The sequence below is a fragment of the Sus scrofa genome, chromosome 2 (assembly GCF_054392235.1).
Source record: "Sus scrofa isolate SSC_HxYL_T2T_F1_AM1 chromosome 2, Sscrofa_HxYL_maternal_Yorkshire_Landrace_v2.0, whole genome shotgun sequence".
NCBI lineage: Eukaryota > Metazoa > Chordata > Mammalia > Artiodactyla > Suidae > Sus > Sus scrofa.
The window spans coordinates 129,082,093-129,104,847 of record NC_139384.1 but is presented as its reverse complement, the minus strand read 5'-3'; the positions used below and the strand labels follow the sequence as shown (position 1 = coordinate 129,104,847).

Sequence of the window (22,755 nt, the reverse complement as noted above, 5' to 3'; positions counted from 1 at the left end):
AAAGACTATTGAAAATAGTAAGACCAAGGCAAAAGACTAAATTGCTTTTTCATTTGGTAAGAATATTAAAATAGAATATAAACATTACCTTTGAAAATTAGTAATGAATATTTTCTTCTTCAAAAGTACCTCCTGCTTCCATGAATATCACGGCTAACTAATCACCTGTCGAGATCTTATGAAGATTCAGAATCCTGATCAACACAATGTTCTGTGCCTTCATTATCAATTTATTGGAATTGGCTTTTAAGATAAAACTATATGACATCCTAAAGAGCAAGACTTTCCAAGCTGAAGAAAATAATTCAATGTGAATTCTTTATTAAAAACTTCAACAGGAAGTTCCTTTGTGGATCATCAGTTAAAGATCTTGTGTTGCCACAGCTGTGATGCAGGTCACAGCTGCAGCAGGGGTTCAGTCTCTGGCCCAGGAATTTCCACATACTGCAGGTGTGGCAAAAAAAAAAAATCAACAAACAAGATCATCTAAAGATAATAAGTAAACTAGCAAAAAATTGTTAGTTAAGCCTGATTTATTGTGATGCATTCCCTATTGTGAGTATAGTTATGCATCCTCATGAATATATATAAAGGCCTTCTGTTAATAGGATGTTACAAGGCAGGAGAACATGGGGACAGATTGGAAAGCAATAAGCAAATCTGAAAAGATTACTGATGATTACCAGTAACTATTTAGTTTTCTTCTTTTAATAATTTTTAAAGAAAAAGGAAATACAGCATGATTTAAGATGGACCATTAGTTTTATACATTTTTATAACACTAATGTAGAATAAAATTTAATGTAATAATTTGCAGAGTAAATAGGATTGATGATGTGTGTTCTGATTCTATTTCCAATTCAGATAAGACCATTGATTCTCTATTCCAAGGAGCCTCTTACCTTAAAAATTTACTCCAGGAGTTCCCGTCATGGTGCAGTGGTTAACGAATCCGACTAGGAACCATGAGGTTGTGGGTTCGGTCCCTGCCCTTGCTCAGTGGGTTAAGGATCCGGCGTTGCCGTGAGCTGTGGTGTAGGTTGCAGACGCGGCTCAGATGCCGCGTTGCTGTGGCTCTGGCATAGGCCGGTGGCTACGGCTCTGATTCGACCCCTAGCCTGGGAACCTCCATATGCCACGGGAGCAGCCCAAGAAATAGCAAAAAGACAAAAAAAAAAAAAAAAAAAAAAAAAAAAAAATTTACTCCAATGTGCCATGGTCAATTTCAATTCAAAACAATATAAAATCTAACCAAATCACAGGTTCCCAGTGGAATATAACATATATTGCATATTTTATACACAATACAAGGTATCATTTATATGTATAATATATATTATTTTATATATAGAAAATAAATGTTTGAGACTTTTTCACTCAAGTGACAGGAACTCCCACAGTTTTTGCAATGTTACCTATCTTTGAGATATCAGTATGTCTTAAAAGTAAAAAAAGACTGAAATGAGTGTACTAGAATTATGTTTTTTAACTGATTTCAATACTTTTGATTCATTTAAACATATTTTTGCCAATTCAGATGTTAATAGTTTTGAATCCAATTATCCCACAGATATGTGTACGTGTAACTATATAAAGAGAGTAGATGGTTTTAATTAGAAAAAAGAAGAAGTTCACAGGAAGGTGGAAACTCAAGAGGATAAGTGATTGAGTCATTCAGTGATGAACAGGGCTCTGGAGGATTCACCTTTACTATTTATATAAAATTCAGACAACCAACTCATTTAAATTTTCTCTTAATTGGATGTCACTAGAAGTAAAAGACTAATAAATGTTGCCATTGAGGTCACTGTCAGCAGAATTGACCATAATGTCATCTATCATCATGCATAGAAAGAGACTCAAAATCAAAGCATAAACCAGCTTACCAGGTAACTTTAAAATAAGGAAACCACTACTCCTTAAATCTGTCATTATCAATATCTCTTGAAATGAAGATCCTACATTAGCATCAAATGTACCTTTCATAATTCTGCCTCATAAATATATTTAAAGGACAAAATTAATTGCCATTCCATCTCAAAAGAAACACAAAGTCTTAGTTTTTAGTCAAACTCTTTTATCTTCTCTTGTGTTTGAGACATTTTTACTCATCTGTTTGTTTTAACAGTTTGGTGCATCTACTTAAAATACCCAACGTTTACTGCCAGTAAAAAGAGAAAAATGTGGTGAGGTATGGCCCAGCTGTGAAGATGTACCTAGTGCACACTCAAGTTCATTCCCAGGACTCAGTCCTCTTCAGCTTTGGCCCTCTGCCCTTGTTTCTGGCTTTAAAACAGGGACTTATTTCTCTCTGCCCCATCTTCCCTGGACTGACAACTGTTTTCAAAGACCCAACTGCTTCCATCTTTCTCAGTAGCACCACAATAATAATAAGATTTTTCCTAGTAAATAAACCTAAAATGAAAGAAGGTTATCATTGCCTTGTTTAAAAGAAACTGTGTGTGTATGTGTGTGTGTGTGTGTGTGTGTGTGTGTGTGTGTGTGTGTGTGTGTTGAGAGAGAAAAAGACCTCACTGTCACTTTCATTTCTCTATCTGCTACATCAAGTAATCACAAAGAATTTTCAGGGAAAAGGGTGCTATAAATTTATAATGTTTGAAAGAATTTCAAGAATTTACATGTGAAACGCAGGAGTATACATGTCAATTAACATAAAAATGAAAAGCAAGGGCCTTTCAGGTTAAAGGAGGAGGTAAATGTGCCAGTGAGAATATAATTGCTGTGTTTGAACACTATGTTCAATGCAGAGCTCCTAGACAACAAAAGTAAACAAGGAAATGCAGAAATCTTAGTAGATGGGAAAAGAAAACAGGCTAGCAGTTCACACGTTCCAGGTATCAAAATTATGAAAAGCAATCATCATTATCACATGAATCAATATAAAAACAAACACTGAGTAATATAATAGAAAATATCTTTATCTGAAGTTCAGAAAAGGGATGAGTGAATTTGTTTTTACTTTGAGGCAATCAGACATTTTTGAAGCTTTCCCTTTTCTACTATTTAATTAAACTAATTAAATAATCACTGTAATAATGTAAATTAAGGAAATCAAATTAATTTCTCTGAACTATTTTTTATTGTTATATTTAAAAACAATCTTTTTTTAAATATTAGGAGAATTAGACAGTATGCTATGAAATACCTATTATGATATAAATTATAATGATTTATTGTTGTTATCTTATTTCTGAAAGTAAAAAAATCATAACACTTGTAAAGAGAAAACATAAAATGAGGACTTCAAGTCCTCTCCAGTGAGATAAACTCAAAGAGCCTCTGGCCAGGATAAAAACTACCAGACCCTCTCTTATTGCCTCTTCTGTCCACTGTAATTGCTGCAGATTTCTCCAGCCCCTCCTGAGCAACCTGGCATAGGCCTTCCTGAGCCCTGCAAGGAAAAGTTTTTGGCCCCCTCCTCACCCTGCCCCTATAAGGGCAATAAACACCCGCTAACCAACCAGCAAGTGTATCCTAAGACCTCTCCTCTTTCATTTGTCCCTGGACTGTAAAAACATGCTCCAGGTTGGCTTTCCCTGATCATCAAGAAGTCATCCAGCTGTGCTAGCACTGTCTCTTATTTCAATAAACTTATCTTTCTTCTCACCCTGATATGAGTCTGGAAATTCCTTTTCCAGCCCTTGCACAAACCACAACATAAATGACAGATTTTATGTGTAGAAAAAGAAAGCTATAATATAAAGCTTAAATTATATAAACCCTAAAGTCAATTTTTTTTTCTTTTATGACTGACAACATTCTGAAATTTCTGAGCCCCTAAAAAATCATAAAGATATAGTATGAAAAATCATGAATATACACTTTCCAAGAAAGGATCTGAGTAAGAAAACTCATTTTACATACCAGAAACAGAGCAACATAACATAAACTACCAAAATTTAAATTTCAGACATTATACCTCTATTTGGTATAACAGCAGTATAATATTATAAAAGAAAATATTCCACCTATTTTAAATTATTGATAGTTACTGAATTTTCTCCCAGAAGCATAGTACAAAACCATGATTTTATTTCAAAAAATTAGATAGTAAAAGGTTATGCTTTTTAAATGTGTTTGGTTGATACTATTTTTAAAATTTGAAATGCAGTCACTAAATTTACTTTCATTGTATTGTTTTGGTAAATGCAATATTCAAGATTTTCTATTGTACTCTATATGCTAATAAACTATATAAATATATTTTGTTCATTTCACCTAATGGGATCTAAAAAGTAATTCATATGGTCTTCAATCTGTTTTGAGGCTTAAACTGAGAGGAGACTCTAAGCTTAATAATTTTTAATGAAATCAAATTTGATCTCACATAAATTAAAAAAAATCTCGACTGGAATTCTTTTGTTATAATATCTTATGTACCTGATCTTCAAACCTCTCAATCACTTAAATTAAAATATACTTCCTTGTTTTGTACCCTTTCCTAAACTACAAACATCTATCAATGAAAATTTTAAAGTTGCAATAGCAAGCACTCAATGTTCACTGAACAAATGAATAAATCACCAAAAACCCACGTACGATGTTTCAAGAACCATGCTTCATGTATATATTTACAGGTACCTCATATGTACACACTTTGTATTTACTCTCCACTGTAGCCTTGTACATTAGGATGTGTAATCCTCATTTACAAAAGGGAAAAGATATGTGGAGGTTAAATGAAAAACAGTATCATACAGCTAAGAGTGAAAGAACTAGATTTCATACTCTTTTTTTTTCCTTCTGGTTCCAATTTTGAGTATTTTTCCACTAAACCTGCTATTAAAATATTCTGTTAATACTTAAATTCAAAATTCTGTCAAGTGCAAAGTACAATGACAAGACAGAATGGAGGACAGAAAGATGACGGGACATGGGCTCTACTCTTGAGTTTATGATCTACTTAGAAGACAGCTGTGCAGACCACTAACAATGCTGTTAAGGGAGAAGACAGAATGGGGGTAAGTGAGAGGACTGTAGGACAAAACTGCAGAGGCATGAGTAAAGAGAAGTCACTTTTGAGGGAAGGAAGATTAAAGGATACTTCATCAATTGAGGAGCACTGGAAATAGGTCTTGAAGAATAAGCACAATTTCTAGGTCCATCCATGTTGCTATAAATGGCATTATTTCATTCTTTTTTATGGCTGAGTTTTATATATATTATCTTATTTATCCATTCCTGTGTCTGGATGTAGAAATTATCTTACTAAGTGAAGTTAGAGAGCAAAAGACAAATATCATATGATATCACATATATATGGAATCTTAAAAAAATAAAAGAATGCAAATGAACTTATTTGCATGACAGAAAGAGACTCACAGACTTTGAATACCAACTTATGGTAACCAAAGGGAAGGATGAACTGCAGCTTTGGGACTGGCATATGCACACTGAGGTACATGGAATGACTGGTCAACAGGGACTTGCTGTATAGCACAGAGAATTCTACCCAATATTCTGTGAAAATCTATGTGGAAAAGAATCTGAAGGAAAATGGATATGTGTAACCGAATCAGCAGAAATCATTACAACATTGTAATTCAACTATACTTTGATAAAACTTGAAAAAATAAAAAAGAATAAGGACAATTTGACAGGTAACAATTCTTTCAGTGGAGGGAATATCAGGAACAAAAGCAAAGATCAGGAAGACATTATATAGTTTATCATTCACACTTGAATTCATTCATTCAATAACTTATTAACTGCTATAAATGTTGGACATATAGCAAGTTAGACAGATTTCCTGCCTAGAAGGGCTTACATTCTAAAGGTAAACAGAGTAACATATCAGGAAAACAAACTAATGAACAAAAATTTTCAGAGTTATAAGAATTTTGAGTGCATTTAAACAATGTTTTGGGTTGAGTAGTCAGGAAAAAGAAGTTTAGAGTGAGAGAAACCCAATAGCACCTGCTAAATTTAGATATATTTGACCTTGCAAACTTCCTCTACACAAGAACATCTATTGAGGAATATTTGTAATCAACAATAGCAAGAAGGACAAAACAGGCATAATAATAAGTATCAACTACTATGAAACATTATACACAGTTATTTAAAAGAATGAGTTAGATCTCTCTTTTAATGGATCTCAAGGGATAGCCATGATACATTACTCTAATGAAGACCAAGTTGCAAAATATGATCAGATTGAAGAAAAAGCTATTGGATTATATCAAGTGTTGTGAAGGTACAGGAAATAAGCACTTTCAAATAAATACCTTTGCCACAGTATCAATTGGTCAACTTACTATGGCAAATTTGACAGTATCTATCAATATTAAAAATGGTCATATAATTTGATCCAACATTTAAAAAATTAAACACTCAAATATTTTTAAATACTCAAGTTTTAATTACATTTAATCTATAGCTTCCCTTAGGTTATGACATATTTTTTATTAATATAAAGGTATTGGTACATTTTCCTTCTTCGAAGAGAACAGGAATGTTTTTTTCTTCCTCTTATCCAGTCGTCCCCACTCAACCCTCCTCCACCTCCTAACCAACTATATTTTCTAGTGAGATATTTTGGGATATTAGTCCCAGGTTACGATTTTTTAAATAAGGTATAATTATATGGACTTGACTACAAGCTATCCTGGTTCATTTGCTCCCCAGTCTATGTCCTTCAACAATTCATTTTTGTTTTGATGGAGCACAAGCCTAAATACTTTACAGAGGGTCTGTACATTAGTATATTTCTAAGTCTTAGCATACTTGTTAATGTCTTATTTTACACTCACACTTAAATATTAATGTGCTGGCTATACAATTTTAGTTTTATAATCAATTTCCCTCAGAATTTGAAATGTTGCCCCATTTAATATTTCTCATTGTTAAGTCTAATGCAAATACAATTTCTCATTTTTTTCTTTGTAAAACATTTATGATTTTTTTCCTTAATCTTGGTGTTCTCAAAATTTACCATCTCATATTTAGACTCATTCTTCCATTTGAAAGAATATTTTTTGAGCACCTACTACATACCAAATACCTGTTACATCTTCTAGGGATGTGACTGTGAACACAGTAGACAAAATTATGTGTGCTTTATTATTTTATCCATTGGCAGATTGGTGGGCCCTTTTAATCAGCACTATATTTCACACTGAAAAGATTTTACAAATAATTTTTTTGATTTTTACTTTCATCTTCTATCTTTTATGTGCTTGGATGCTTAGAAGACAAATATATTGCAGTCTGAACATTTTTTCCATATGACATAAATATCTTGTCATTTTAATTTTTTTGGTATGAATGCTAAAAAAAACTTGACTTATTCATTCAATCTTTAGCTATGTATATTCTGCCTTTAAGCTAACTAATGAGATCTTTAAATTTCTACTAATATATGTATAGTGATATAAACGCTGCAATTGATTCACATTGTGGCTTATAATTACTAAGGCATATATTTTTCTTCTAATAATGACTTTTTAAAAACAGATGTTACATCACCTCTTCAATATCAATTACAGTTTCTTTAATTTTGTTTACCTAAACAACTAAATTTTCATGTCTAAATTCATCTGTTTAGTGAATCTGGTGACTCTCTTTCATAGGGACAGATTTCCTCATGCAATCTAGGCTGTCTGGTCATCCTTGTGTTCCAGAGTCACTGTATGACCTGTTCCTTTCTTGGAACAGTTACCTCAGGTGATTGTGAGAAAAAAGCAGAGGGCATGTTTCATAGGTGAGTTCCTGGCTGGTTTTCTACTCTCGGACTCCATCCCTTTCCTAGAGGTCACTAGTCATGCAAAGGATTCCCTCTCTGGCCCCACAGCCTACATTCATCGCTTTACCTTGACAGCACACTGTTACTGCCCACTGGTCACCGCCTTTGGAGGTAAAAGGGGGGACTGACTGGTTTTCCTCCTCAGAAAGAAATTACCCTATTACTGATCCTAATGCTCTGGAAGCCTCACCGACTTCTCATATTCATTGATTTTTTAGGTTTCAGTTCCCTGGGAACTACCCCCACATCTGCCGTGACAATCTGCTGCTTTCTTTTGTGCGGTGCCTTTTCTATAGTGTTGTTCTGCATGGATCAAATTTATCGGCTTTCCTTTTTTCTCCATCTGCTTCCTTTCTGTCATGAATTATTATTATTTTATAGCATAATCAAGATTATTTAAAATAACACCTCTTTAGCTATTTTAAGAAATTTGGGAAAGCACATGCAGATATTGAGCCAACCATCTTCATCCAACTAAGTTCTTTTCAGACTCTATTAAATTAATTCAGCAAGAAAAACATTTGGTTACTTTTACCTAAAATAGGAAAGCCCAAGTGTTAAACATGTTTTTTATGAAATAATCATATAGCTGGCAAGAAAGACCAGCCAGAATTACTTTGTTTTGCTCTCTCCTGTGTTATTATTATTATTATTACTATCTTTTTGCCTTTTCTAGGGCCGGTCCCGTGGCATATGGAGGTTCCCAGGCTAGGGGTCGAATCGGAGCTGTAGCCGCCAGCCTAGCTGTAGCCGCCAGCCTATGCCAGAGCCACAGCAACACAGGATCCGAGTCGCGTCTGCCACCTACACCACAGCTCATGGCAACGTGGGATCTTTAACCCACTGAGCAAGGCCAGGGATCGAACCTGCAACCTCATGGTTCCTAGTCAGACTTGTTAACCACTGTGCCACGATGGGAACTCCTCCTGTGTTCATTATTAAACTCTCTTCTCTTAGCTGAAATCCACTCTTCTACTTTTCACTTTTTGTGATTCTGAGGCTAGGACTCTGCAAACCAGTTGTCTTTGGTTAGCAGGATCATTGGGAAACTTTGGCAATAGGGGGCACTAGAGAGAGCAGACCAGAGGAGAGGGAAGGGATACTGTCCTTTGGGTTATTTCCTGTTTCTGTTTGATTCCTGTTACTCTCATTATCATCCAACAAAGAGGCACCTGTCAGTGGCTGGTAATTCCAGGAGTACAGCTGATTCCAGCTGCATTTCTTTTTCCCCAGTAGTGTTAGAACCAACATCACTGTGGCTTCTCACAGGACCCTGCTACTGCCAAATGGTACTCCTTCCTTAAAAGTTTGGTTCCCAGTTCCATGCAGCACCTTTGAGGCATTCCTGAGGCATTAACGTGGCTGAGACACACTGTTTCCTCAGAAATCAGCCCAAACTCTGAGTCCCTCAGCCAAGATTCTAGTTTTTAATAATCCTAATCTCTTCCTTAATTTTCTCAGCTCTCAGGGTGGCCTATGAAACCTTATCATTCCCTTTGTTGGATGTCCAATTCCTGGATGACCATTCTTTATATTAAATTATCCTGTTAGGATAGCTTTGGTTTCTGTCACCTCAGTGGACTCTGAGTGATTTACTTCCCCACCCTATGGCTATTTTCAAGTGCTCAGTGAGACTTCTCTCTTACTGTCAAAATAACCGTTAATTTTATTACACATTAATAATATTATATATTATATATTTTTTGAAACACTGGAAAATATGTTAACCATGAATAGGAAAATGGACGTGGTCCCCTCTCACTCATAATTTCAGAGAAATAAATTTGAAAGCCTAAAGAAAAGCATTTCCATAACAGTGTTCTCTAAACAAGTTTTTCTGAAGTCCCAAAGCACCAATATACTCACTCTATGTCTTTTGAAATATTTTCATTCCAGTGAATATGGATTACTTTTCTATACAAACACGGGAGAGCGCTAATGTTAAATGGATGCTATCAACTGAAGTATAATTGTGCCCAAGTACTGATCTTTCTTTACTTCTCCATCTAAAATATTCGTCTTTTTTAAAGATAGGTAGCAAAAGAGAGCAAAAACAGATTAGATATTTACTGGGTTTATGTTTTATTTTTGTAAAAATCAGGGGACTCTGGCTAGCTGTTAGTACTTGGGAAGATGGAAAGCATGAAAGCAGAGGAGACTTTAATATGATTATGATCCCTAACTTTCATCCTGATGCCCTAAGTGGTTAAATATACTCTCTTTGGCAGCTCAGCCTCATCAGGAAGCCACATCACCAGTTTTAAGAATAAAAACTCCAGATGAAGTAACAGAACAACACATACAAGACCTGGACTTTTTTATAGCTGACTCACCAGGAAGTACCAAGTAATTACATATTTTGGGACTAGAACCACCTGCTTCATGAAAAGTCTGGACTTTGAACATTAATGTCTCACACAGCCTTGGCAGCCATGAGAACACAGACAAAAGTCCTGCCTTTCTAATAAGGTAATAAGAAAATTAAGTGAGGAGCCTCGACTATTAGTCCTGGTACCTTAAATGAACCCACCTTCTGACTGGCAAGCTGGGTATGGAGCAAAAGTGTAAGGAAATGACCATTACCTTTCCAAGATGATGATTTTACCGGCAGGGTGGAGCTGCCAGGCCATCTCTGAGATTGCTCTAAATAAATATGAGGGCAGTAAAACAGCATGGACATAGAAATTGCTCCTGGGCTGCAGGTGAGAAATTATGTCTGCCTGTTCCATACAAAAATAGCTAGGTGACATATCCTGAAAGATTATTTCATTAAGAACTTCATCTTTATAACTACCTCTTTCTCCTTTCCCACCAAGAAATAGGTTTTTTTTTGTTGTTGTTGTTATGCAAATAAAACCAAGTACTTCTTTAAAGATTAGTTTATTCAGGATCAAAAGAGAACTCCCAGAAAACTGTCTCCCCCAAAATCATTCTTTGAAGCTTTTTATAAGTTCTTAAAAATTTAGACTTTGTAATGTGTTCTTAACTACAGCTTAGTTTTTATCACTATTTTCTGAGAAAAACAAACCAAGGATACGAATCTCTCTGCTGATGACTAATCTACCCAAATGTTGGTAATTATTCTTAAAATTAAAATGAGACTGCATTTATTCACTCAATAAATATTTTTAGCACATTTTACATGGTAGGTACTTTCCTAAGCACTGGATGACCCTACCTGTACATAAATACACAATTATTTTCTGGGTTTTTTCCTTCATATCATTGAAATTACTGGTAGTCAGCTGGTGGGAGAAATAGGCAGTTAATGGTTGGAAAGAGTGAGTTACTAGATTGAAAATAGGTAAAACCATAGGCAGACAGGAAGGTTCAACCGAAATAAATTCAGTTGAACTAAGTTTAACAATTTTTTCAGTAAATCACTGTGTATTACATCAGAATTATATGCACATGTTTTACTACTATTTTTACTCACCGCTATTGCTTATATCCCACTCCATTCCTTAGATTCACTTTTTCTCTTGCTAGGGTCCATCCTTTAGTAGTTCTCTCAGCAAGAATCTGTAAGAGGTAAATTCTATTAGGTTTTTTCCAAAACCATTTCATTCTTTCCCTAGAAGGATACTATAGTGCTGTAGAGTGCCCTGGGCTGTGAATCCTTTTCCCTCAGCATTTAAAGAGTTAATTTTATTGCCTTCTGGCATGTATTATCACACACATAAGGAAAAAAAAAAAAACTACAGTCAGCATAATTGTTGCTACTTTGTAGGAAATCTGTAGGACAAATTTTGATAGATTCTTCTATTTTTCACCTACAGCCCTACCATGTACAGTTCTGTAATTCTTGTCCTGTACAAAGCAACATGGTTAGCGGAACAAGGGGAGGCTAAAAACTAGGCCATGGGCTACTCACCCAAGTCATGAAATTAAAGACAACTGAAGATGGTGCTGTTTTCCATTTTATACAAAAGTGACATATAGGGTGATGGTGTCATACAGTGACATATGGTGTCTATAGGACTGAATTTTTATTTCTCATATTACCACTTAGGTAACTATTCATCTGAGGATCTATTCTTTCTTCAAGTCAGAAGACACTCTCATTTCTTCAAATCTAACCTCTTTCCCATTGCTATATTTATTTTGGGGAACATAACTTAGGTATATGTCAGACTTTCTCAATCTCTTTTCTAATCTGAGTATTTTATTTTATATTTACTTATTTTTCCCAAACATTCAGTGTTTTGTTCTGCATTTTCCAACTTATTACCTCTTTAAATATGTTCACCTGCTAATTAAAACGTGACAATAATTTTCAATTCTAGAATCTTTAATTGGTTCTTTTTCGTTTCCCCATTCTTGTGTCACATCTAATTTGTATTTCATGATTCCTTTTTTCTTATTTTACAAATATTACTTATTCCTATATCCCTTTTAGGATTTCAAAGATATTGGCTTTTAAAATCCGTTTTGGAAGACTGACTTTGTATTTCTTTGATAATTCACCTTCTTACTGATTAATCAGCCATCTTTCATGAAGTTTTGTTTTCTTCTTGGGTTAGACTCCTTTCTCCTTTTGTTCAATGTCACAGTGATGTAGCATCAAGATACTTTAAATATATATTCAAAATATTTTGTCTAGCATTGCTATGTTGAGGGTATTGAGGGAGGTGAACAATGCATCATTTAACAATACCATTTTAATTAGCATATACATTTCTCAGGTATCATTTGTAAAACCAAGAAGTACTAAAAAATATTTCATCTGTTTGCAAAGCTAGCACACAGAACTTTTTCTGAAAGATCACTGTTTCTAAGTACACAATTCAGAAATCAGCAAGCTATGACCCAAACCAAACTGCCACCTGACTTTTAAGGACTATCAGCTAAAAACTGTTCTGACATTTTTAAGAAATTGTCAAAAAGCAAAGAGTAATGTGCAATAAAAACTATACTTGGTCCTTTCCAGAAAATGTTTGCTGACCCCTGACATAGTCTATTAATGGATGCCATCCCAATGATTTTGTTCCCTGATTTATTAAAATAGATTTTATTTTTTAGTTTTTAGCAAAACTGAGTAGAAGGTACAGAGATTTTCCACAAATCCCCTGCTCCCACGTATGCATAGCCTTCCCCATTATCAACATCTCCAATTGGAGTGGTACTTTTGTTACATTTGATGAACCTACATTGACACATTATTATTACCTAATGTCCATAGTTTACAATAGGATTCATGCTTGGTGCTATACATTCTGTAGGTTTGGACAAATGTATAATGATATGTATCCACCATCCTAGAATCATGTGGAGTAGTTTCACTGCCCTAAAACTCCTCTGTGCTCCACCTACTCATGCTTCCCTCCTCACTAATCCCTGGCAACCCCTGATGTTTTCACTGTCTCCGTAGTTTTGCCTTTTAGAATGTCATATGGCTGTAATCGTATATAACGTAAGCTTTTCAGTCTTGCTAACTTCATTTCCTCCATTTCTTTGCATTGCATGATAGCTCATTTTTCTTAGCACTAAATAATATTTCATTGTATGTACCATAGTTTATTTATCCATTCACCTTGGAAGGACATCTAGGTTGCTTCAAAGTTTTGGCAATTATGAATAAAGCTGTTATAGACACCTGTTTTTGCATGGGCACAAGTTTTCAGCTTCTTTGACTAAATATCAAGGAGTGTGATTATTAAATCATATGTTAAGAGTATGTTTGGTTTTCCGTGGAAAACCACCAAACTGTCTTCCAAAGTGTTTGTACTAATTTACATTCCTACCTGCAATGCGTGAGAATTCCTGTGGTTCTATAGCCTCTTCAGGTTTTGATGTGCTCAGTGTTCTGGATTTTGGCTACTGTAACAAGTGCGTAATGGGATTTCACTGTTTTAATTTTCATTTCCCTGATGCCATATAATGTTGAACATCTTTTCAAAGGCTTATCTGCCAACAGTATACCTACTTTGTGGGGTACCTATTAACGTCTTTGGCCTATTTTAAAATCAGGTTGGTAGTTTTCTTTATTGTTGAGTTTTAAGGATTTTTTGCATATTTCAGATAAAAATTGCTTATCAAATATGTCTTTTGCAAACATTTTCTCCTAGTCCGTAGCTTATCTTTTCATTCTCTTCCCAGTGTCTTTCATAGGGCAGAAAAAATTTAAATTCAATGAAGTCCAATTTACCAATTCCTTTTGTATGGATCGTGCCTTTGGTATTGTATCTAAAATTCAAGGTCATCTAGATTTTCTCCTCTGTAATCTCTAGGATTTTTATAGTTTTGCATTTTACATTTAAGTCTACAATCCACTTTGAATTAATTTTGTGAGGGATGTAAGGACTGTATCTTGATTCACTTTCAGCATGTGGATGTCCAGTTGCTCCAGTACCATTTGTTGAAAAGACTGTTTTTCTCCATTATACCTCCTTTGCTCTTTTGTCAAAGATCAGTTGACTTTATTCATGTGGTGGCTATTTCTGAGCTCTCTATCATATTCAAATGATTATTTGTCCATTCTTTCACCAATATCACACTGTCTTAATTACTGTAGATTTACAGATATTCTTGAAGCTAGGTAGTGTCACTCCTCCAACTTAATTCATCTCTTTCAATATTGTGTTGGCTATTTTGAGCCTTTTGCATCTCCATATAAACTTTAGAGTCAGTTTATCAATGTCCACAAAAAAAGTAGCTGGGATGTGTATTAGAATTATATTGAATCCATAGATCAAGTTGGGAAGAACTAAGATTTTGGCAATTTTGAGTTTTCCTATCCATAGACACTGACTCTCTCTCCATTTATACTTTGATTACTTTCATCAGAGTTATGTAGTTTTCTTCATAGATACTGTACTTACTCCGTTAGACTTATTCCTAAGTATTTGATTTTGTTGGGGGGGATGTGCTAATGTATATGGTATTTTGCTTTTAATTTCAAATTCTAGCTGTTCACTGCTGGCATACTGGAAAGCAATTTACTTTTGCATATTAACCTTGAATCCTGCAATCTTACTATAAGTGCTTATTAGTTTCAGGAATTTGGGGGCAATTCTTTTGGATTTTTAACATAGTGATGCTATTTGCGGATAGTTTTAGTTCTTCCTTACCAGTCTGAGTAAATGTATTCCCTTTTATTTTCTTGTTGCATTAGTTTGGCCTTCCACTGTGTGCCTTTCAGGAGTGAAAGGGAACATCCTTGCCTTGTTCCTGATCTTAGTGGGAAAGCTTTGCATTTTTCACCATTAAACATGATGTGGGAGTTCCCGTCGTGGCGCAGTGGTTAACGAATCTGACTAGGAACCATGAGGTTGTGAGTTCGGTCCCTGCCCTTGCTCAGTGGGTTAACGATCTGGCGTTGCCGTGAGCTGTGGTATAGGTTGCAAACGCGGCTCGGATCCTGCGTTGCTGTGGCTCTGGCGTAGGCTGGTGGCTACAGCTCCGATTAGACCCCTAGCCTGGGAACCTCCATATGCCGCGGAAGCAGCCCAAGAAATAGCAAAAAAGACAAAAAAACAAAAACAAAAACAAAACATGATGCTAGCGGTAGGTTTTTGTAGATATTCTTTATCAAGTTGAGGAAGTTTCCCTCTTTTGCTAGCTTAATGAGGAATTTATTATGAGTGAATGTTGGATTTTGTCAAACACTTTTAACTGCATCTATTGATCCCATCCCAATAATTTTATTTAAAAAAAAAATCTGAGAGAAGCCCAGGAATTTATCTTTTGCATTAAAGCCTCAAATCAGTCTGATTCCTTTGAGATACCCTGTCCGAGAAAGCTTACACATCACACTGGCTTTAGGGACACTTTGAGATCTGCCAAATTAAGTTTTCCAAAAATGTTTATAACTGAGTCAAATCATTTGAGCATTCCTATTATCACTGATTACAGAGCTGTGTGCTAATAGTTGATTATTTCCTATGTTAATTTAAACCAAATACCATACATAGTCTCCTTTCTCAGACCAAAACTGAGGAAATACTACTTTGTTTTTTATGTTTTCTCACACTGTCGAAATTTCAAACTTTTTCTTTTTTTTTTTTTTTTTTTTTTTTTTTTTTTTTTTTTTTTGGTCTCTGCCATTTCTTGGGCTGCTCCCATGGCATATGGAGGTTCCCAGGCTAGGGGTTGAATCGGAGCTGTAGCCACCAGCCTATGCCAGAGCCACAGCAACGCGGGATCCGAGCCGCGTCTGCCACCTACACCACAGCTCACGGCAACGCCAGATCGTTAACCCACTGAGCAAGGGCAGGGATCGAACCCGCAACCTCATGGTTCCTAGTCGGATTCGTTAACCACTGCGCCACGACGGGAACTCCGTCTTTTTCTTGATATAACAATGGTAGGCTGAAAAGAGAAAGGAGAAGTGATTGGCTGAAAAAAAATGAGTCACTAAATTAAGAACATTTGAAAACCACATCCAGAGAGGAGAATCCCAACTGAAGTAAATTCATCAGGCCAGACTTAACATTTTTCAATAAAATAACTGTGTTCTACATTAGAAATAAAAAGAACTAAATGCCATCCCTGAGTAGTTTGGATGTCAGGCTAATTAATAAAAATGCTTCCAATTCCAGATGGCGGAGGCCTAAAACTTGTTTATTTCTTAGTCTTATTCTAGGTATTGAAAACTGCTGACAAGTTGTGGTCCAAACAGAAATGTTCCAGGGAGAATTCATATCCATTTCCTAACATAAAGGTGCAAGAAGAGCTTCTAAAATTGCTTACAGAGCTTGTTTTCAAACATACGAAGGCCATGGGAGACTTTCAGTTGGTGATAAGAAAACAATCTGTCTTTGTCATCTTCTCAGAGACAGGTTGGGAGAGTAGAGGTGGGGTGTCCAAGAATTTATGGGTACAAAAACACAGGTGGAAGCTTTAATGTTCAGGGAGAGTGGCTCAGGGAGGGAACATAATGGGAGTCTGAATAGCAACATAGTTTTGTGTCCTGAATTATAATCTGAACCTTTTTTTTTTTTTTGGCTTTTTTTTTTTGCTATTTCTTTGGGCCACTCCCGCGGCATATGGAGGTTCCCAGGCTAGGGGTCTAATCGGAGCTGTAGCCGCCAGCCTACGCCAGAGCCACAGCAACGCGGGATCCAAGCCGCGTCTGCAAACTACACCATAGCTCATGGCAACGCCGGATCCTTAACCCACTGAGCAAGGGCAGGGATCAAACCTGAAACCTCATGGTTCCTAGTCGGATTCGTTAACCTCTGCGCCACGATGGGAACTCCTTGTGTCCTGAATTCTAATCCAATTTACTGATTTAAATGTAGTGACTACGCTTGACTGTTCTTCAAAGCCAGGAGACAGCACGATCCCTCCCTTCGTAGAGTCTTAGGCTGTAATGATGCTGAAAGTGTTTTGTGTTACAAACCACAAGGAATAGGTTTCACAACGAAGAAAGAAAAGTAACTCTCCTTTGCTGTTCTTTATCTAGCTACCAGTTTCTTTCTTCCAGCTGAATATAAAGTACATTTTCCACTTTAAAAATCACTCTTTAGAAATGTCGTTCTTATTCACAGTGGCAGAGAAGATAAAAAGTGATTATGGTTTCTGTCCTGAGCCTCAGATCCTGGTTACAGCTGACAACTCTATAAAATCTTAGAAATAAAATCTTAAATGATGGCTATCATGCAAGATTCCTACACACTACAAAGACAAACTGTAAACCCAGCTCTGTTGACAAACTGAAATATGTCATTCAATCAATCCAAGTTATGCTGTTGGCAAAGCAAAATAATTTTATCACCAAACCAGGACATTTGCCCTCCTTCTTAAGCCCTTGGAGGTGATAAGCAAAACTTCTCTCTAATCTTCATTCCAAATGAAAAATATGAAAGATAATGTCTGGTGTTATTCATTTAGAACTGGTGATTTCTTGTTACCAAAACTGTATGGCAGTGGCCTAAAACTTAGTTATTGATGACTTCACTGAATGACTCCTTTTGATTGACATTGAGGTTGCTTTAAATTTTTCCTGATAAAGTTTGTGTGTGTGTGTGTTTATTAGTTTGTTTGTTTTTAAGGCATTAGGGGACTGAAAGACACTCCGGTTGTGCTTATCCAAATGGTAACTGCTGAATTTGGTGCCATTAGTCCATTTTCATTATTCATCATTTGAAAGCAAGCATCTGACCCTTACGGGGCACCATGGACCCCCAAAGGAGAAGAGTGATGAGGACAGGAAGAACCTGCACAAGTTGTGGGGAATTCTCCATCTCTCCTTCAAGCACAGTGGCCACTAGTCAGCTTCCTCCTGTTTTTAATTAGGTTCTGATACCTGATAATCACATTTGAGGCTTTGCGTGTTTTTTTGATTCTGCCTAATAGCAAAAGGGTAACAATCTTTTTTCTGGAGAATAACTTAGCTTCATTATCTGGTGTACATTATTTCTACTTTATAAAAATTATCTGAGGCAGGGATGGACAAACTATAGCCCAGAGGCCAAAACCAGCTATTTTTGTGAACAGTTTTATTGGAACACAACCATCCTCATTCTTTATACATTTTCCTATAGTTGCTTTCCTGCTACAATGGCAGAGTTGAATAATTGCAACAGAGACCACATGGCAAACAAAGCTTAAAATATTCAATAGCTCTTTATAAGAATTGTTCCTGGACTTTTGGTCTAGGGTCCTAACACTATTTTGGATTTTCTCTTACTTTCAATGTGACCTGTCCATAGCTCAGTTTTCTCATCCATCAACTGTGGATAGAAATAGGCCTCACTAACAGGATTTTTATGAGGATAAAGCTAGATGAGGCATGTGAAGCTCAGGGTCTGCAAAAGCACTTAATAAATGTTAGAATTGTTTGGGCTTGATGTCTTGTTTGAAGCTATCAATTTGAACTATTCTTGTGAAGCAGTTTGTACAGAGAACAAGTTTCAAGCCTGAGTTCAATCCATTAGTACAGGTTATTACTTAACGCTATCTTAACCAAGTTGTTGTACCTTTACTATTTTATCTATATCATGGAAATAATGAAAGCTATCATGGAGGGTGGTTGTACCAATGAACATGGCAGATTAAATGCAGGTCCCCTTCCAAGGTCTCCCAATGTCCAACTAAAAAGACAGTAAAGCAAAAAGATACATGTACCCCATTGTTCATTGCAGCACTATTTACAATAGCCAAGGCACAGAAACAACCTAAATGTCCATCAACAGATAAGTGGATAAAGAAGATGTGGTATACATACCACACAAACAAACACGCACATGCACACAAACATTTACATGATGGAATACTACTCATCCATAAAAAAGAATGAAATAATGCCATGAGCAGTAACATGAATGGATTAAGAGATTATCATACTAAGTGAAGTAAGAAAAAGACAAATATCATATGATATTATTTATAGGTGGAATCCAAAAAGAAATGACACAAAAGATCTTGTTTACAAATCACAGAGCCACAGACATAGGAAACAAACTTATGGTTCCCAAAGGGGAAAGGTGGGGGGAGGGATAATAAAGAATTTGAGAATAACATGTACATATTACTATATATAAAATGGATAAACAACAGGGGCTACTGCAGAGCACAGGGAACTATGCTCAATATGTTGCAATAACCTATATGGGAAAAGAATCTGAAAAAGAATATATATACACACATATATAAATGATTCACTTTCCTGAACAACTGAAACTAACACAACATTGTAAATCAGCTATACTTGAATAAAATAATTAATTTTTACAAAGGCAGTAAAGGAGTAAAAAATATTAACTCTATAAAGTCAGAAAAAAAATGAAGCAGATAAGCTATTCCATCTTCCTGGGTTGGAAGTATTAATACCATAAAAATGGCTAAACTACCCAAAGCAATCTACAGATTAAATGCAATCTCTATCAAATCACCCATAACATTTTTCACAGAACTATAACAAACAATCCAAAAATTTAAATGGAACCACAAAAGACCCAGAATTGCCAAAGCAATCCTGAGGAACAAAAACCAAGCAGGAGGCATAACTCTCCCAGACTTCAAGCAATATCACAAAGCCACAGTAATCAAGACAGTGTGGTACTGGTACCAAAACAGACATATAGACCAATGGAACAGTATAGAGAACACAGAAATAAACCTAGATACCTACAGCAATTAATCTTCAAAAAAGGAGGCAAGAATATAAAATGGGAAAAAGAGAGTCTTTACAATAAGTAGTGCTGGGAAAACTGGACAGCTGCATGTAAATCAATGGAACTGGAATACAATGTAATACCCTGCACAAAAATAAACTCAAAATGGCTTAAAAACTTAAACATAAGACAAGACACCATTAAATTCCTAGAAGAGAACATAGGCAAAACATTCTCTGACATCAACCATACAAATGTTTTCTTAGGTCAGTCTTTCAAGGCAATAGAAATAAAAGCAAATATAAACCAATGGGACCTAATCAAACTGACAAGCTTTTGTATAGCAAAGGAAACTATAAAAAAAAGACAACCTAAGGAACGGGAGAAAATAGTCTCAAATGATGCAACTGACAGGGCTTAATCTCTAAAGTATACAAACAACATAAAAAACTCAACAGCAAAAAAACCTGACCACCAAATTTTAAAAAGGGGAAAAGATATGAATAGACATTTCTCCAAGGAAGATATACAGATGGCCAACAAGCACAGGAAAAAATACTTAACATCTCTAATTATTAGAGAAATGCAGATCAAAACTACTATGACGTACCACCTCACCCCTGTCAGAATGGCCATCATTAACAAGGCAACAAATAACAAGTGCTGAAGAGGGTGTGGAGAAAAGGGTACCCTCCTACACTGTTGATGGGAAGGTAAATTGGTACTACCACTATGGAGGTACCTTAGAAAACTAAATATAGAACTACCATATGACCCAGCAATCCCACTCTTGGGCATATATCCAGACAAACTTTTCTTTGAAAAGGACACATGCACCTGTATATTCACTGCAGCACTATTCACAACAGCCAAGACATGGAAACAACCTAAATGTCCACCAACAGATGAGTGGATTAAGAAGATATATATATATATATATATATATATATATATATATATATATATATATATAAAGTGGAATACTCCTTAGCCATAAAAAAGAACAAAATAATGTCATTTGCAGCAACATGGGTGAAATTAGAGACTCTCATACTAAGTGAAGTAAGTCGGAAAGAAAAAGACAAATACCATATGATATCACTTATATCTGGAATCTAATATATGGCACAAATGAAACTTCCCACAGAAAAGAAACTCATAGACTTGGAGGACAGACTTGTGGTTACCAAAGAGGAGGGAGAGGGAGTGGAATGAACTGGGAGTTAGGGGTTAATAGATGTAAGCTATTGCATTTGGAGTGGATAAGCAATAAGGTCCTACTGTATAGCACAGGGAACTATATCCAGTCACTTGTGATGGAACATAATGGAGAATAATGTGAGAAAAAGAAAAGAAAAAAATATATATATGACTGGGTCACTTAGCAAAGTAGAAATTGACAGAACACTATAAGTCAACTATAATGGAAAAAATAACAATTGAAAAATTTAAAAAAAGAAAAAAAATGCTGACAAATGTTTGTAAGCCATAAAGCATATTATTAATAGTGAACTGGTTACAGAAAGCTGCAGGCTAAATGTGGACAATGGGGACAGATTGAAGGCCAAGCCAAGCCACCTAAGTCAAGAAAATGAAAGGAATGAGAAAAGGAAGGAAAAAAAATCTCAGAAGGTGGATGAGTGTTTGTTTAAGAAGCAATTAGGCACTAATTCATCTCTTCTGCTCTGCTATACGAGTGAAAGTCTGGAAAGACTGAACCAAAGGGACTCAATTCAACATTAAGCAGTGATGTTCCCAAGAAGAGGTTGTCATGCTGACAACAGGGAGATTAAGAGGAGGTATACAGTCATATGGTGAGATTCTCACCCCTCCTTTCCTACTTGGCTCATAGAAGGCTGGCAGTCTGAGTCCCTAGGAGGAGAGCAAGGGATTTCTATGTAGAAAAATGTACTGACTGAAACAACTTTTCAATATTCAGATTAAAGAGGGTGTGACTGCATGTTCCTATGCTGCTATGTGGCTCAGACACCAACAAAACTCCCAGTGAGCTTCTTAGTACCTCATGCTTAAATAAGAATAAACAGCAAAGGCCCAAAGACATTGAAACACAGGCAAGCTTTGAAGAACATGATACAAACAAATCTTCAAAGAAATAAAAAAACAAAAACTTTCCGAGAAGACTTGAAAAATACCCTTAATTAATATCATTGGCAAGAAAATAAATATACTTACATCTATAAAAGATCCAGAAATACCAAAATTCAAACCTCCAAAACAATGAATAGAATTTAGCAAGAGTTTCTTGTTCATTTAAGAACAGTTGGTGGACTCAGAGCTTTCAGATTAAAAACTGATAGGAAGCTCAGGGCCAGGATGTTACAGGATGACTTTTAAGATGAAAATGAGGAAGTTGTTTAATCTTTTTAATGATTGGTTATTACAACAGGTGTCTCCAGACAGCAGGGGGTTGGGTTAAAGTGATTATCTCATACTAATTTTAGGAAGATGACTTAAGTTTCTTTTATTACTATCAGAGGATTTATAAGAAATTACCTAAGTTTCACTTATGGTCATGAACTTAGCTGGATTTAGTTTTGCTTACTTGGCTTAAGTTGTTTTGTCTGGTCAGGGAATACTCAAGTCCCACCTATATTTTCTATTTAATTTTAACACACCCATTAAACTAAAATAGTATGCTATAAGAGAAAGGCCATAGGGATAAATAAAACATATGATGGAAGAACATAAAAATATCAAAAGAATACTGGAGTTCCCTTGTGGCACAGCAGGTTAAGGATCTGGTGTTGTTACTGCAGGGACATGGATTTGATTCCTGGCCCAGGAACTTCGCATGGCACAGGCACTGCCAAAAAAAAAAAAAAGTTCAAAGGAATATCAACTATATTTCAGTAAAAAAATTAAAAAAACAAAAATTATCAAGATAAGGTTATATTTTCATAAGGAAGAAAA

General features: G+C 35.6%; 1 protein-coding gene across 47 annotated transcripts in view; it reads right to left on the bottom strand.

Moving 5' to 3' along the window:
- Positions 1 to 22,755, bottom strand: part of KCNN2 (potassium calcium-activated channel subfamily N member 2) — a 712,042-nt gene that overhangs the window by 288,820 nt on the left and 400,467 nt on the right. For 46 of the 47 annotated variants that reach the window (XR_014838553.1, XR_014838556.1, XR_014838554.1 and 43 more), the window contains one exon: positions 11,202 to 11,287. The exons of the other annotated variant lie outside the window; for it this stretch is intronic. The gene's annotated coding sequence lies outside the window, so the exon portion shown is untranslated. The remainder of the gene's footprint in view (positions 1 to 11,201; positions 11,288 to 22,755) is intronic. 47 annotated transcript variants of the gene reach the window in all.